This window comes from Periophthalmus magnuspinnatus, chromosome 24 (genome assembly GCF_009829125.3).
Source record: "Periophthalmus magnuspinnatus isolate fPerMag1 chromosome 24, fPerMag1.2.pri, whole genome shotgun sequence".
Classification (NCBI taxonomy): domain Eukaryota; kingdom Metazoa; phylum Chordata; class Actinopteri; order Gobiiformes; family Gobiidae; genus Periophthalmus; species Periophthalmus magnuspinnatus.
This window is the reverse complement of record NC_047149.1, coordinates 22,281,505-22,299,810: the sequence shown is the minus strand read 5'-3', so window position 1 is coordinate 22,299,810 and position 18,306 is coordinate 22,281,505.

Sequence of the window (18,306 nt, the reverse complement as noted above, 5' to 3'; positions counted from 1 at the left end):
ACACACACACACACACACCAGTGTGTGTTTACACACATGAGCCACATTTACTGGAGAAACTTTCAGACTCATTTCTGCAGCACATTTTTCACAAACTGACGTCTGTGATATTTGTATAAACATCTGAACTGATTGATTTTATACATTTGGATCATTTTACAGTTTGTTTTGTGTTTTTAAGTTTGATTTATCATCAAATTATCCAATTTCCCTCAATTATTTAAATTTATCTGCAGTTTTATAACCTCTGTATTTTTATTGTACGTAAAAAAGAGTTTGCAGGTTCTCACTGTGTCTGTGCAGAGTTTGCATATTCTGTCTGTATGCGTGGAGTTTGCATGTTCTCCTTATGTCTTGCGAAGTTTGCATGTTCTCCCTGTGTCTGTGTTGATAGAGTTTGCATATTCTCCCTGTGTCTGTGTGAATGGAGTTTGCATGTTCTCCCTGTGTCTGTGTTGATTGAGTTTGCATGTTCTTCCTGTGTCTGTGTTGATAGAGTTTGCATGTTCTCCCTGTGTCTGTGTTGATAGAGTTTGCATGTTCTTCCTGTGTCTGGGTGAAGTTTACATGTTCTCCCTGTGTCTGTGTGGAGTTTGCATGTTCTCCCTGTGTCTGGGTGGAGTTTTACATGTTCTCCCTGTGTCTGGGTGGAGTTTTACATGTTCTCCCTGTGTCTGTGTGAATGGAGTCTTCATGTTCTCCCTGTGTCTGGGTGGAGTTTGCATGTTCTCCCCGTGTCTGTGCGGAGTTTGCATGTTCTCTCTGTCTCTGCATGGATGAAGTTTGCACATTCTCCCTGTGTCTTTGTCAGTTTCCTCTGAACGCTCCAGTTTCCCCCAGCAACCCAATCAAAAACATACAATTGGTCAAATGCACGGGTCAAATTTCCCTATGGAGACAATAAAACGCACAGTAAAACCTTAACCTAAACATATTTGTAAACGTTACTGATCCCTATGGACAAATCTGTCTTTTGCATTTGACCCATCCCTCCAGCTGCTCTAAAACACAACTTATCCATTACAGAGATAGATTTAGCTCCGGGTTTAGCGTCACATTTGTCCCAGTATTGATGGGGTGTGTGCGAGCGCGAACGCCGCCAAACCTTTAAGACGGCTTTTTTTTTATTTCTAAGAGTAACAGTTTTCTTATTTGACCAAAAAAAAACCTCCGCTCACGACTTCATCTGAACTGAGAACTGAGAGGAAAGAGTAATCCCGACTTTTGGAGTTAACACTGAAATAGCCTGTGGTCTCTGGCAACGACTGTGACCTTTCGGCGCCATGGAAACGCCGCAAAAAGCCCGCGGCAAACACTCCACCGCGGCACCACTGAGGTTACATAATAAGGCTCTGGAGGTCTTATTAATTCACATTTGTTTTTCACTTCCAAAAGCTCTGGGTTTCTCTCCTTCTCACTCACGGCCCACCTCTCATCAATCGCTCCCCATTTATTTCGCCAAACGACTGCAGTTCTGTTATGACACCCCTCTGTGGCATTAGACGGAGTATGTTAACACCTAGCACCCACCCCGACGAGCTCCCCCCGTTTTTTTTTTTTATGAAGTCCCTGGATCGCGCTAACGGTTTGGAGATGGGAGCGGTTTGCAACTGGAGAGCACTTATGTTAAAATAGTTTGTGATTTTTGGATAGAACAGTTCATTTCATAAGACGGGGCATCGCGGCCTGTCAGATTCGCTTGATTTAAAGAGGGGCTGTGTAACTTTTCTAGCGCAGTGTCTATGGCGATGTTATTGCTTTGCCTGGAAACTTCGACGTACTAGTCTGTAGCGGTAGTAGGGCTAGTAAAAAGGTAGTATAAGTATAATACACACGCAAATACTGCAAATACTGACTGGCAACTATTTCCAGAGAAAGAGAGCGCCAGGCCACATTACAGGTCAGATCTATGGAGCGACAGTAGCTCAGTTGGTAAAGTTTGAGCAAGTTGGTGGTTCGAATCCTGCTCTAAAAGTAAACATCATTGGTAGATAGCAAAAAAAACAAATTTAAATCCGTCAACTGGACAAATCATCGTAGGAGTGAAGACGTTTTGCCGCTTTTTCTTCAGTTCTGGTCAGATTTCTGGTGGACACTGCCTTATTTTTGTCTGAAAAGAGGAGCTAGCGATACTGAAACTGTAAACAGCTATTGTCTCCAGTTTCAGCCTTATTCAACCTTTAATGGCCCTCCTCTTGTTCTCTTTGTTCTTGTTTGCTTTGGGTCTGAGTTATAGATTGGTGAGAGATTATGCCTCAGGCCCCCATTCCTGTTCAAGGAAGGATTGTTTTTGTCTAAATAGGACATACACTACCTGGCCAAAAAAAAAAAAAGTCACCACCAAAACAAAAAAAAGGTCACACACTCTAATATTTCGTTGAACCACCTTTAGCTTTGATTACGTCATTGTTTCGATAAGTTTTTGCAACAGTTTCTCAGTGGGGTTAAGGTCTGGACTCTGTGGTGGACAATCCATGTGTGAAAATGATGTCTCTGTCTTTCCCTCTCTCTGTCTCTCTTTCTGCTTCTCTCTCCCTCTGCTTCTCTCTCTCTTCCTCTCTCTCTCTCCCTCTTTGTCTCTCTCTGTGCATCTCTCTCTTTGCCTCTGTTTCTCCCACTTTCTGTTTCTCTCTCTCTCCCTCTCTGCTTGTATTTCTCTCTCCCTGTTCCTCTCTCTCTCTCTCTCTCTCTCTCTCCCTCTTTCTGTCTCTCTCTGTGTGCATCTCTCTCACTGCTGCTCTGTTTCTCCCCCTCTCTCTCCCTGTCTCTTTCCCCCTCTCCCTCTCTCTCTCTCTGCTTTTTTTTCTCTCTTTTCCTTTCTCTCCCTCTCTCTCTTTCTCTCTCTCACTGTGCATCTCTCTCTCTGCCTCTGTTTCACCCTCTCTTTGCTTTCTCTCTCTCTCCCTTTCCCTCTCTCTCTGTCTCTCTCTCTCCGCTTCTTTTTCTCTCCCCCTCTCTCCCTCTCAGCCTCCCTTTCTCTCCCTTCTTCTCCCTCTCTCTCTCTGTCTGTCTCTCTGTGTTCATCCTCCCTGAATCACTCTTTCACAATTTGAGCCCGATGAATCCTATCATTTTCATCTTGGAATACGCCCGCGTCATCAGGGAAGAACAAATCCACTGATGGAATAACCTGGTCATTCAGTATATTCAGGTGTCAGCTGACCTCATTCTGCTGCTGAACCTCGACTGGACCAACTGCAGGAGGCTCAGACCTGTTTGCTTAGTTAAATCCAGGTGGCGACTTTTTTGGGGGGGCCAGGCAGTTTAATCTCTCACCAATCTACAGTATAACTCTATCCTTAGACCCAAAGCAAACATGAACAAAGAGAACAACAGTGTGCCGTTAACGGTTGTGTCCTTGGGCAAGACACTTAACCCACCTCTCCCCCCGTGTCTGAGTGCTCTGGTGTATGAATGTGTTTGTGGTTTATTGAAGATGGAAAAGTGCTATAAATATATAAAAAAAAGTTTGGCCTTTCACTGTAAGAATTAAGGAAAAAATCTCACTTTTTCCCCTTATATTGGTTTAATTTTATTTTGTCTTTTTGAAAACAAATAAAAATAGCTTTCAGTATTAATTTCCTGAACATAAACAGTCGAATAATCCAATTTCTTCCCCCCAAAGACTGGAATCTGCTCCAAACCACATGCTTTTGCTGACAGACGACTCGCTGACGATTACAAACGACAGAACCTCCATCTCAATTCCAACCCGACTCACTGCCCAGCCCGAAAAATGCACTTTTTAGGTTTTTGTAATAAAAGTGGCTATAATTGAGTAAATCCACAAAATTAAAGTTAATGAAAAGTGAATTATTAGGACACTTGTGTAATTTTAAACTTATAACAGCCGTTTGTGGCGTATACTGGACTTTATGAAATCCAGGGTTTGTGGTTGGAAGGTAATGAAGTAAACGTAGTAAAGTACTGTGTTTAAGTGTACATTTGAGATATCTGTACTTTACTTAAGTACGTTTTACAGTGGATACTTTTTACTTTTACTTCACTACATTTAAGAGCAGTATCTGTACTTTCTACTCCGCTACATTTTTGTACAAGACTGAAAAGTAAAAAGTACTTTTCATTTGATTTGAAAACAAAAATAAATATACAAACTTGTAAGAAAAGATAAGAAATTCATGTTGCTAGTATTGATTCAAAATATGTATAATTTTTAAATCCACATGACGACATTTGCAATTTAACAAATGAGCAAGACTTATACTTGAAATACTTTTACTTTTTACTCTCAAAGGACATTTTTAAATACTTTTACTTAAGTCCATTTTCTCATAATATACTTTTACTTGAGTAAGTTTTTCCCTCTGTATCTGTACTTTTTCTTTAGTCGTTTGTTCCTGTGATACTTTTACTTGAGTAACTTTTTCCCCTCAGTATCTGTACTTTTACTCAAGTAATTTTTTCATGTGGTACTTTTACTTGAATAACTTTTTCCATCTGTATCTGTACTTTTACTTAAGTCGATTTTTGTATGTAATACTTTACTTTTATTTGAGTAACTTTTTCCCTATGCATCTGTACTTTTACTTAAGTCGTTTTTTCATGTGATACTTTTACTTTTACTTGAGTAACGTATTACCTCTGTCTCTAGTTTTACTTAAGTCAATTTTTTCAAGTTACTTTCTATCTGTACTTTTACTTAAGTCGATTTTCTCATGTAATACTTTTACTTGAGTAACTTTTGACCTCTGTATATGTATATATGTATATTGTTACTTAAGTAAAAGTATCACACGAGAAAATCGACTTAAGTAACATTTTCCCTCTGTATCTGTACTTTTACTTAAGTCTTTTTTTTCAGGTGATACTTTTGCCCGAGTAACTGTATACCTCTCTTATTTAAGTCGATTTTCCATTGTGATACTTTTACTCTGTATGTGTACTTTTACTTAAGTACCACTCTGAGTACTTGTCCCTCACAGCCTGAGTACATCATCCCCTCGTGTCGTGGATGTCCAGCTGACACGGCCGCTCTGTGGGGGAGACTTTGCACATTTACTCGTGTTTGAAACGTGATTGTGCAAAGTTGCTGATTGCTCCTATAAAAATAACTTGGCGTCTTGTCTGGCTGCAAACACAGAAACGTTTCGCAGTCTGTTTTGATTGTGATTACGTGAAGTTTAGCGGCGCCACGGCCCACATTAGAAGGAGACGCGCTGCCAAATTGGATCTCATGGCCCGGTAGAAGCTGTAGGTACGTACTGCCATGTGCTGTACTGAAGATATGCAAAATTAAAACGAATGTGGAGTGGAAATGTGAACCAAAACATAAACTTAGTGAAGAATTTATTACGTTTATATTAAGATATTTCAGCCTTTAAACTTAGGATGCAAGGGACAGCAACAGATGACACTAGTACTTGTATTTTTTCCACCCACAGCATGCAATTTGTATTGTTACTCTACTCATACTGTTTGTTTTTTTTACAAATTACTGCAGTATTTTATCATTTATTTGTCGTCTTTTGGGTTGTGTTATTTTTCATAGAGCTGCCGATCGTAGCAGCAAATACGTTTTTTTTTTACTTTTACTTAAGTTTACTTTTACTTACTTAAGCCAAATTTTTCATGTGATACTTTTACTTTTACTTGAGTAACTTTTTACCTCTGTATATGTACTTTTACTTAAATACATTTTCTCATGTGATACTTTTACTTCAGTAACTTTTTACCTCATTGCCGCTGCCGTTGTCTTTCAGGTTGTGTTATTTTTCATGGAGCTGTCGATCGTCACAGTAAATAAGTTCCATAGAGACTTCAGAGGTGTTTTAAAGCCTCCAGAGAATCTTTGCGGTGTTGACTCGTTGGTCACATGAACATCGAATGTTTTTACACAAATTAACCGACTTTATATCAGATTTTAGCAGCAAAACTTAAAAAAAATTCTCATTTGAAATGAATGCCACCACAAAGAAAGTGCAGTTTATTTGGATTTAGAGGTAAAAGAGCGCGGACTGGAATGAGGTTGGTCAAAATGACCAAAATGACCAACAGTCCCGTATTTTCTGGACTATAAATCACCCTTTTTTTCATGATTTATATTTGAAATATATGTTTCTTCATTATTATGCATTTTTTGGTTGGTGCGACTTATACTCGAGTCTGACTTATACTCCTGTACGACTCCAGTGCGACTTATACTCCAGTGCAGTTTATACTTCGGTGTGACCTTATACTCCAGTGCGACTTATTCCCCGGTGCAGTTTATACTCCGTTTCAACTTATACTCCAGAAAATGTGGTACTAACATCACTAACATTATGATACCAGCAGCTTTTATGCTTTAGTTGTATATTTTCCACACATTTACATGATAATCCTAAAATTGTACAGTCCGAGGTAACGTTATACAGGCTTTACTTTGCTGCTACAGTGTCAAAGTTAAACCGTTGTGTGAGAAGACTCGGGTTACACGGCGGATTTAAGCCCCTCTCTGTCCTTTTCATCATCTGAGTGACGAGTGTCCCACTGTAATCTGACCCAGACTGGAGCGTGGAGCAGAACTATACATGCAGACGCTCTCATTTAATACACCAAGGTCACCAATACAGACCCCGAGTGAATTATTGAGCGAGAGACGCGTAAACGGCCGTACATCAGACGCTGCGACGACGGACGGGGACGTTGTAATTTGAAAGTGTGTGTGGAAACCCGATCAATGTTTTGTTGTCATTAGCTTAACGTGAACAGGTTTTTTTCCTCCGCATTCGCCTGCGTTAGGACGGATTTATTGTCGTGTTTTTTGTTTTGTATAGACTTTCCACAGCATTATGGTCTATTTTCAGACATACACATTGAAGTAATTGTTGTACTACATAGTTTTTAAGCTGTATACCATAACGAAGTAAATGTAGAAAAGTGCTGTACTGCAAATTTGAAGTTTACTTAAGTGGTTTACTTAAGTACTTTTTAAACTATACTTCTACTTTTGTGAGAGCAGTATCTGTACTTTTTACTCCACTACATTTCTGAGTAAGACTGAAAAGTAAAAGTATTTTTTTTATAATAGTTTGAGACCTTTTGAAAAGGCCGAGGAATTATTTTTAACACATAATTTGAGCAAACAAAAATATACAAATAAAACAGCTACTAAAAATTCAGTTGTTTTTATTAGATCTCTAAATCTGAGCAAAATACTTGGTAACACTTTAGTTAAGGAGTAACTAAGTGTGAGTATGAATAACTGTACACAACACAGGTCAATTAACTGCTAATTAAGTGTTAATCATTATTAATTAAGTGTTTGTTCCTGCTTTATTAAGGCTAAATAGGGTGTAGTTATTATAAAGTGTTACTAAATACTTTTACTTTTGACTGTTTTAACATGGAATATAAAGTTCAGCTGATCTACACAGTTTTGTTCCGGTCAAACTGCCATTGTGTCCTTGAGCAAGACACTTCATTCACAACTCATATTCGGTACCTCTTTTACACTGGAGGTCACAGAGTAAATCTCACTGAAAGTCACATGAGGCTTATTACAAACATAATATAACACTCTCGATTTACAGACACTATAATAATCACCTTCTTTAGCCTTAATTAACTATGTTCATGTTTGTTAAGGCTATTTAGTGTGTAGTTATAAAAAAATATATATATAAAATAATAATTATTATAATAATACTAATGAATTTTATTTATAATGCACTTTACATTTGAAGGCTACAATTTTAAAAAAGTGTTATAATCTGGTCATTTTAATCAAATCTTGTTATATATGGACAACAAGTTTTCCCAACAGGGTCATTTTAATCTATTATTAGGCCCGAGCCTGGGACTCCGTCCCGGCGAGGGACTCATTAAAACCGCGTCCGGAGTGTGGAAAATGGCAAAAATAAAGTAGTAAACACGCCCCGACATGCCAGTGAGTGGTGTCAAAAATTAGAACTCGCCGAGCTCTAATTGTCACAAAAGACCCCGAGAAAAAATATCGAAAGACGACTCGGTAGCGCCACCTCAAACTTTGATTTTCATGGGGCCAATGGGAGCCCGACTCGGAAAAACGTCAACATAAAAATCTGAAACTCACATAAAAAAATAGAACATGTCGGAACATGACAAAAATGATATTATGGCCCCGCCCTAAAATGTACAGGAAATCGGCCATATTGGATCAAACCCGGGAATGACAAAAGTGCACACCCTCGCATTCAGGACATTTTCTCGCACAGTTTTCATCAGAAATACGTCAAATTTGGCCAAATCCCACTAAACCCATGTGTGATTAAAGATTAACAGTTACATTTTGATTATGACTTTGGGTGTGGTCAGGGTGAATTTTCAACAAAATCGCAAATTTTGGAATATTTCAAATATTTCATCGTTTTGTTGGGAAAACGCTAATACAGCGTTTATGCACATTTGTGAGCTGAACGCAATGATATGCACATAAAGGCACTCTCTCACAAACTGGCTCTCTAGCGCCCTCTTCAAATTTCATTTTCAAAAATTCGTAGAAGACAATCGATTTGTCGTGGACTTGTGAAAAAATTCACAGGGGCCTTATTTGTGATGGGGCACAATGTGAGAAAGTCACATGACTGTAGCTGTTATGGTTTAGGAGAAAAATAATGGGTGGAAAATGCGTTTCCATTATTATTCTTTTTCTTCTTATTATTATTTTGGTTATTATTAAGTTGGTGAAAAATTTATTATTTTGAAAAAATTAATGTTTCAAAATGACTCAATAGCGCCACCTCAAAATTTCAAATACATTGCGGCAATGAGAGACCTTTTTCATCATAGACAAATGAAATTTGTTAAAAACATAGAACATGTCAAGACAAGTAAAAAATTATACTATGACCCCACCCTAAACCCTACAGGAAGTCGGCCATTGTGGGCGGAACTTCATTTTTTCAAAATTTTACCTCTCACATTTAAATTTTTTGCGCATTGGATTTTCATTCAAGAAACTTGCAAATTGGTCAAGATAAACTGGACCCATGTAGGATTATAGGCTACTCTCTTGAATTTTTTAACTTATAAAATGTGGGTGTGGCCTGCAAAGACAAAAGATGTTTTTTGAAGTTTTAAATGGCCCGTAACTCAAACATGCAGTGTCCTATTTTCCCGCATTAATATACGTTTTGTTTAAAATCTTATTTTGAGTGCATAGATGTGCAATTTACACATGTCAAATATTACATTGCTCCACAGCGCCCCCTTGAAATTTTCAATGGTACACAAAAAAATTACTTTGTCAGAAACATTTGAAATTTGGCATGAACATCCCTATTGACATACTGAACAAAAAAGTCAATGACACCATACCTCTATTTTCAAAGGTGTTGCCATGGCAATGTCTGACATTTCTCATTGAAATACATGGGTTTTGGTCAAATAGGATGAAAAATAATTACTGTGTCATAGACCATTGAAATTTGGTACACATATTCCTCTCATCATACTGAACAAAAAAGCCAATGAAGACATACCTCTATTTCCAACTGTGCATGTGTGACAATTTTATAAATGGTCCCGTTTGAATGAATGGGGTAGTATTACTGAGACGCTGATTTTGGGGGGAAGGGCGATGAAAGCGGGAACAAAACGCAGTGGCGTGTACCCCGCGGTCGCAAGGGGTGGCGGGGGCCTTTATCACTGCTTGCAGTTATTATTATTATTATTATTATTATTATTATTATTATTATTATTATTATTATTATTATTATTATTACCCAGTGGACCCAGTCACTTGGTTTTATTGGGCACTCAGTGTTGCTTAGGAGACAGTTAGGACGGCTCATTTAGGACTTCACTTCACAGGTACTGGTCTTGGGTCCAGTCCTAGTTGTCCTTAATTAATTTATGCACTTGTAATATTGATCTCATTCAGCTGGTACTGGCCGCGGACCCAGTCAATTTATACTGTACCGTAGTTATTAGTGAATATTAAATCGCAATTGGCTCTTCCTCAGGGAGCTTTACATAGGTTAGTACAGCTGACCTTTGACCTTGGTCAAATTCATTCCTCATTAACAGTTCCCATACATTTCTCTGTATTATTATGTTCATACGCACTCATGCTATGGAACATTTCTCATATTAGTACTGGCTGTGGCTCCAGTCCTTTCGTATTTGTCAAGTAAGACAGGCCTCTTTCGACAACCACTGGGGTCTGCTCTCATACAGATTAAAGTTACTGGCCGTGGACCCAGTCCCTTTGTACTGTGCCATAGATATTTGTGAACATTCACACAAAATTGACTCTCCTTCAGGGAGCTTTACATAGTTTAATTCAGCTGACCCTTAGTCTTGGGTCCAATTCATTTCGCCTTGAGCTAATAGTTCCCATTCTTTTATCTTTTGAGCTAATATTTCCCATTTATTTTTCTGTATCATTAAGTTCATACGCACTCATGCTATGGAACATCACTCATTTCAGTACTGGCCGTGGACCCAGTTCATGTCTACATGAGACATACATCCTCATAGGTCCCGTTCTGTACATCTGTCTCTATATAGGTTTTTGTTGCTTAGTACTGGCAGTGGACCCAGTCACTTTTTCCACTGTAACAATATTTCTCATTCTATATATACTGGCCGTAGATCCAGTCTCTTTTCTTTGTGAGGAACCTCATATTGTTTATACTGAGTTAATGCGGATTCAATTTGCGCTCATAAACTGGCCGTGGACCCAGTCGTATTACTTAGGAGACAGTGAGCATGGCTCTTTTAGGTTTTAGTTTCACAGGTACTGGTCTTGGATCCAGTCCGAGTTGCCATTAATTACTTTATGTACTGTGCCATAGATATTTGTTAACATTCACACAAAATTGACTCTCCTTCAGGGAGCTTTACATAGGTTAATTCAGCTGACCCATGGTCTTGGGTCCAATTCATTTCTATTTGAGCTAATAGATCTCATTTCTTTATCTAATAATAATAATAATGCCTTACACTTGTAATGCGCTTTACAGGCTTGTCAAAGCCTCTCAAAGTGCTACACTATAGTCATTATTCATTCATTTCCACACTTGATGATGGTAAGCTACTACTGTAGCCACAGCTGCCCTGGGGAGACTGACAGAAGCGAGGCTGCCAATCTGCGCCATCGGCCCCTCCGACCACCATCTATCATTCACGCACACACCACTTTCATACTAGGCAATGTGGGTGAAGTGTCTTGCCTAAGGACACAACGACAGAACTTGGTCCGAGCAGGATTCAATCCTCCGACTTTCGGGTTGGGGGACCAACACTCTAACCACTGAGCCACTGTCGCCCCTCTTTTGAGCTAATAGTTCCCATTTATTTCTCAGTATTGATATGTTCCATGCGCACTCACACTATGGAACATTTCTCATTTCAGTACTGGCCGTGGATCCAGTTCATGTCCACTTGAGACATACAACCTCATAAGTCCCATTATGTATGTATGTCTCTATATAGGTTTTTTGTTGCTCTGTACTGGCAGTGGACCCAGTCACTTTCCTACTGTGATAATATTTCCAACTCTATATACTGGCCGCTGATCCAGTTAATTCGTATTTGTCAAGTTAGACCAGGCCTCTTTCGACCACAACTATAGTCTTCTATCATACAAATTCAAGTTACTGGCCGTGGACCCAGTAAGATCTCATTCTACATATATCTCATCTACATATATATGTCTCTGAAGGAGTTCTATTGTTCTGTACTGGCAGTGGATCCAGTCACTGTTATACTGTATTAGACTTTCCACACACTCTATACTGGCAGTTGACCCAGTCATAATTGTGCTGCTGCGAGAGTGACCTTCTTTTAAACTTTCCAAAATTTCTCATACACTCATGCAATGGTTGTTTTTACCATCAACTACTGGCAGTTTGATCCAGTCTCATTTCATTGTGGGAGACCTCATATTGTTTATACTGAGGTAATGTGGACTCAATTTATGCTCTCAAACTGGCCGTGGACCCAGTCACTTGGTTTTATTGGGCACTCAGTGTTGCTTAGGAGACAGTTAGGACGGCTCATTTAGGACTTCACTTCACAGGTACTGGTCTTGGGTCCAGTCCTAGTTGTCCTTAATTAATTTATGCACTTGTAATATTGATCTCATTCAGCTGGTACTGGCCGCGGACCCAGTCAATTTATACTGTACCGTAGTTATTAGTGAATATTAAATCGCAATTGGCTCTTCCTCAGGGAGCTTTACATAGGTTAGTACAGCTGACCTTTGACCTTGGTCAAATTCATTCCTCATTAACAGTTCCCATACATTTCTCTGTATTATTATGTTCATACGCACTCATGCTATGGAACATTTCTCATATTAGTACTGGCTGTGGCTCCAGTCCTTTCGTATTTGTCAAGTAAGACAACCACTGGGGTCTGCTCTCATACAGATTAAAGTTACTGGCCGTGGACCCAGTTCCTTTGTACTGTGCCATAGATATTTGTGAACATTCACACAAAATTGACTCTCCTTCAGGGAGCTTTACATAGTTTAATTCAGCTGACCCATGGTCTTGGGTCCAATTCATTTCGCCTTGAGCTAATAGTTCCCATTCTTTTATCTTTTGAGCTAATATTTCCCATTTATTTTTCTGTATCATTAAGTTCATACGCACTCATGCTATGGAACATCACTCATTTCAGTACTGGCCGTGGACCCAGTTCATGTCTACATGAGACATACATCCTCATAGGTCCCGTTCTGTACATCTGTCTCTATATAGGTTTTTGTTGCTTAGTACTGGCAGTGGACCCAGTCACTTTTTCCACTGTAACAATATTTCTCATTCTATATATACTGGCCGTAGATCCAGTCTCTTTTCTTTGTGAGGAACCTCATATTGTTTATACTGAGTTAATGCGGATTCAATTTGCGCTCATAAACTGGCCGTGGACCCAGTCGTATTACTTAGGAGACAGTGAGCATGGCTCTTTTAGGTTTTAGTTTCACAGGTACTGGTCTTGGATCCAGTCCGAGTTGCCATTAATTACTTTATGTACTGTGCCATAGATATTTGTTAACATTCACACAAAATTGACTCTCCTTCAGGGAGCTTTACATAGGTTAATTCAGCTGACCCATGGTCTTGGGTCCAATTCATTTCTATTTGAGCTAATAGATCTCATTTCTTTATCTAATAATAATAATAATGCCTTACACTTGTAATGCGCTTTACAGGCTTGTCAAAGCCTCTCAAAGTGCTACACTATAGTCATTATTCATTCATTTCCACACTTGATGATGGTAAGCTACTACTGTAGCCACAGCTGCCCTGGGGAGACTGACAGAAGCGAGGCTGCCAATCTGCGCCATCGGCCCCTCCGACCACCATCTATCATTCACGCACACACCACTTTCATACTAGGCAATGTGGGTGAAGTGTCTTGCCTAAGGACACAACGACAGAACTTGGTCCGAGCAGGATTCAATCCTCCGACTTTCGGGTTGGGGGACCAACACTCTAACCACTGAGCCACTGTCGCCCCTCTTTTGAGCTAATAGTTCCCATTTATTTCTCAGTATTGATATGTTCATGCGCACTCACACTATGGAACATTTCTCATTTCAGTACTGGCCGTGGATCCAGTTCATGTCCACTTGAGACATACAACCTCATAAGTCCCATTATGTATGTATGTCTCTATATAGGTTTTTGTTGCTCTGTACTGGCAGTGGACCCAGTCACTTTCCTACTGTGATAATATTTCCAACTCTATATACTGGCCGCTGATCCAGTTAATTCGTATTTGTCAAGTTAGACCAGGCCTCTTTCGACCACAACTATAGTCTTCTATCATACAAATTCAAGTTACTGGCCGTGGACCCAGTAAGATCTCATTCTACATATATCTCATCTACATATATATGTCTCTGAAGGAGTTCTATTGTTCTGTACTGGCAGTGGATCCAGTCACTGTTATACTGTATTAGACTTTCCACACACTCTATACTGGCAGTTGACCCAGTCATAATTGTGCTGCTGCGAGAGTGACCTTCTTTTAAACTTTCCAAAATTTCTCATACACTCATGCAATGGTTGTTTTTACCATCAACTACTGGCAGTTGATCCAGTCTCATTTCATTGTGGGAGACCTCATATTGTTTATACTGAGGTAATGTGGACTCAATTTATGCTCTCAAACTGGCCGTGGACCCAGTCACTTGGTTTTATTGGGCACTCAGTGTTGCTTAGGAGACAGTTAGGACGGCTCATTTAGGACTTCACTTCACAGGTACTGGTCTTGGGTCCAGTCCTAGTTGTCCTTAATTAATTTATGCACTTGTAATATTGATCTCATTCAGCTGGTACTGGCCGCGGACCCAGTCAATTTATACTGTACCGTAGTATTAGTGAATATTAAATCGCAATTGGCTCTTCCTCAGGGAGCTTACATAGGTTAGTACAGCTGACCTTTGACCTTGGTCAAATTCATTCCTCATTAACAGTTCCCATACATTTCTCTGTATTATTATGTTCATACGCACTCATGCTATGGAACATTTCTCATATTAGTACTGGCTGTGGCTCCAGTCCTTTCGTATTTGTCAAGTAAGACAACCACTGGGGTCTGCTCTCATACAGATTAAAGTTACTGGCCGTGGACCCAGTTCCTTTGTACTGTGCCATAGATATTTGTGAACATTCACACAAAATTGACTCTCCTTCAGGGAGCTTTACATAGGTTAATTCAGCTGACCCATGGTCTTGGGTCCAATTCATTTCGCCTTGAGCTAATAGTTCCCATTCTTTTATCTTTTGAGCTAATATTTCCCATTTATTTTTCTGTATCATTAAGTTCATACGCACTCATGCTATGGAACATCACTCATTTCAGTACTGGCCGTGGACCCAGTTCATGTCTACATGAGACATACATCCTCATAGGTCCCGTTCTGTACATCTGTCTCTATATAGGTTTTTTGTTGCTTAGTACTGGCAGTGGACCCAGTCACTTTTTCCACTGTAACAATATTTCTCATTCTATATATACTGGCCGTAGATCCAGTCTCTTTTCTTTGTGAGGAACCTCATATTGTTTATACTGAGTTAATGCGGATTCAATTTGCGCTCATAACTGGCCGTGGACCCAGTCGTATTACTTAGGAGACAGTCCTTTCGTATTTGTCAAGTAAGACAGGCCTCTTTCGACAACCACTGGGGTCTGCTCTCATACAGATTAAAGTTACTGGCCGTGGACCCAGTCCCTTTGTACTGTGCCATAGATATTTGTGAACATTCACACAAAATTGACTCTCCTTCAGGGAGCTTTACATAGTTTAATTCAGCTGACCCTTAGTCTTGGGTCCAATTCATTTCGCCTTGAGCTAATAGTTCCCATTCTTTTATCTTTTGAGCTAATATTTCCCATTTATTTTTCTGTATCATTAAGTTCATACGCACTCATGCTATGGAACATCACTCATTTCAGTACTGGCCGTGGACCCAGTTCATGTCTACATGAGACATACATCCTCATAGGTCCCGTTCTGTACATCTGTCTCTATATAGGTTTTTGTTGCTTAGTACTGGCAGTGGACCCAGTCACTTTTTCCACTGTAACAATATTTCTCATTCTATATATACTGGCCGTAGATCCAGTCTCTTTTCTTTGTGAGGAACCTCATATTGTTTATACTGAGTTAATGCGGATTCAATTTGCGCTCATAAACTGGCCGTGGACCCAGTCGTATTACTTAGGAGACAGTGAGCATGGCTCTTTTAGGTTTTAGTTTCACAGGTACTGGTCTTGGATCCAGTCCGAGTTGCCATTAATTACTTTATGCACTTGTTGTAATATTGATCTCATTCAGTTTGCACTGGCTGTGGACCCAGTTCATTTGTACTGTACCATAGATATTTGTGGATAGTCACACAAAGTTGGCTGTGCCTCAGGGAGATTTACATAAGTTAATCAAATTGATCCTTGGCCTTGGGTCCAGTTCATTTCTCTTTTTGGTTAACAGTTCCCATTCATTTCTCTGTATTATTGTGTTCATACGCACTCATGCTATGGAACATTTCTCATTTTCAGTACTGGCAGTGGACCCAGTTCATGTTTTACTGTGTTAGTTTTTCACATTATGCTTTCACCAACACACTTATGTTGTGAGCAGTCACAACTTTTGGTCTTGCCTGTGGACCCAATTCAGCTTTTATTAATCTTACCTATGTATAGGGCTGGTTATCCCCGCTCATAACCAAGCCTCAATTATCATTACGAGCTCATGTGATCATCAACATCAAGTCACATTATGAGCTCCATGTGGCTTATGTGGGGCTCGTGTGGGGCTTGTGTGGGGCCCGTGTGGGGCCCGTGTGGGGCTCATGTGAGGCTCATGTAGGGTTTCGTATGGGGCTCGTGTCATGAGCCCCATACGAAACCCCACCTGAGGACATGAGTCCCACACGAGCCCCACACGAGCCCCAAACGGGCCCCACACGGGCCCCACACGGGCCCCACACGGGCAACACAGGAGCCCCACATGGGCCCAACACGGGCCCCACACGGGCCCCACACAGGCCCCACACTGGCCTCACATGGTCCCCACATGAGCCCCACACGAGCGCCACATGAGCCCAACATGTGGGGTTTGTGTGGGGCTTGTGTGGGGCTTGTGTGGGGCCCGTGTGGGGCTCATGTGAGGCTCATGTAGGGTTTCGTATGGGGCTCCTGTCATGAGCCCCATACGAAACCCCACCTGAGGACATGAGTCCCACACGAGCCCCACACGAGCCCCAAACGGGCCCCACACGGGCCCGACACGGGCCCCACAGGAGCCCCACACGGGCAACACAGGAGCCCCACATGGGCCCAACATGGGCCCCACACAGGCCCCACACTGGCCTCACACGGTCCCCACATGAGCCCCACATGAGCCCCACATGAGCCCCACATGAGCCCCACATGGGAGGCCCGTTTTGGGCTCATGTGGGGCTCATGTTTGGCCCATGTAGGGCTCGTGTGGGGCTCATGAGGGGTCCATGTGGGGTTTTGTATGTGGCTTATGTGGGGCTCGTGTGGGGCTCGTGTGGGGTTTGTGTCATTAGCCCCATATGAAACCCCACATGAGCCCCACACGGGCCCCACATCGGCCCCACACGGGCCCCACACGAGCGCCACATGAGCCCAACATGTGGGGTTTGTGTGGGGCTTGTGTGGGGTGCGAGGACTGAACTGATTCTGTCTGCAGGGGCCACACTTACTACCTCAGACCAGCTTTCAGTCAAACGTTCTTTGTGACATCACAAACTTTTGGTCATGAAGTTACCATGGCAACACATGGTTACATGTGTTCCATTGGAGGATGAAGTTACCATGGCAACACACGGTGACGGTATATATATATATATATATATATATATATATATATATATATATATATATATATATATATATATATATATATATATATATATATATATATATATATATATTTCACCCTTACGGTGAAATATGAACTAGACCCATGTGGGATTATAGGGAACTCTTTTGGAATTTTCTAAGTTATAAAATATGGGTGTGGCCAGCCTGCAAATAAAAAAGTCATTTTTTTTTAAGTTTTTAAATGCGTGTAACTCACACATTTAGTGTCCTATGTCCCGGCAGGAATATACTTTTTTTTTCCAAAATGTTGATCTGAACGCATAGATATACAATTTACACAAGTCAGACATCATATTGCTCCACAGCGCCCCCTTGAAGTTTTGAATTGGACCAAAAAAATTACTTTGCCACAAACATTTGAAATTTGGCATGGACATCCCTATTGACATACTGAATAAAAAAGCCAATGATAATATACCTCTATTTGTAAAGATGTTGCCATGGCAACGTCTAACATTTCTCATTGAAATACATGGGATGAAAAATTATTACTTTGTCATAGACCATTGAAATTTGGTACACATATTCCTCTCATCATACTGAACAAAAAAGCCAATGAAGACATACCTCTATTTCCAACCGTGCCGGCGTCACAATGTCATAAATGGTCTCATTGGAATGAATGGAGTAGTATTACTCAGTCGCTGTTTTTTGGGGGGAAGGCGATGTAAGCGGGAACAAAATGCAGGATCTTCACTGTGGCGTGTACCCCGCGGTCACAAGGGGTGGCGAGGGCCTTTATCACTGCTTGCAGTTTTTATTATTATTATTATTATTATTATTATTATTATTATTATTATTATTAATGTTGTTATTATGTATTATTTTTCATGTATTATTATTTTCTTTTTTTTCCCTGTTTTAGATCATATTTTTGGAGAATATTTTTTTCTTATCTGTGCCCCCATTTTAGTAATAACATGTACTTAACACAGTTTAAATGTTTGTTTTATT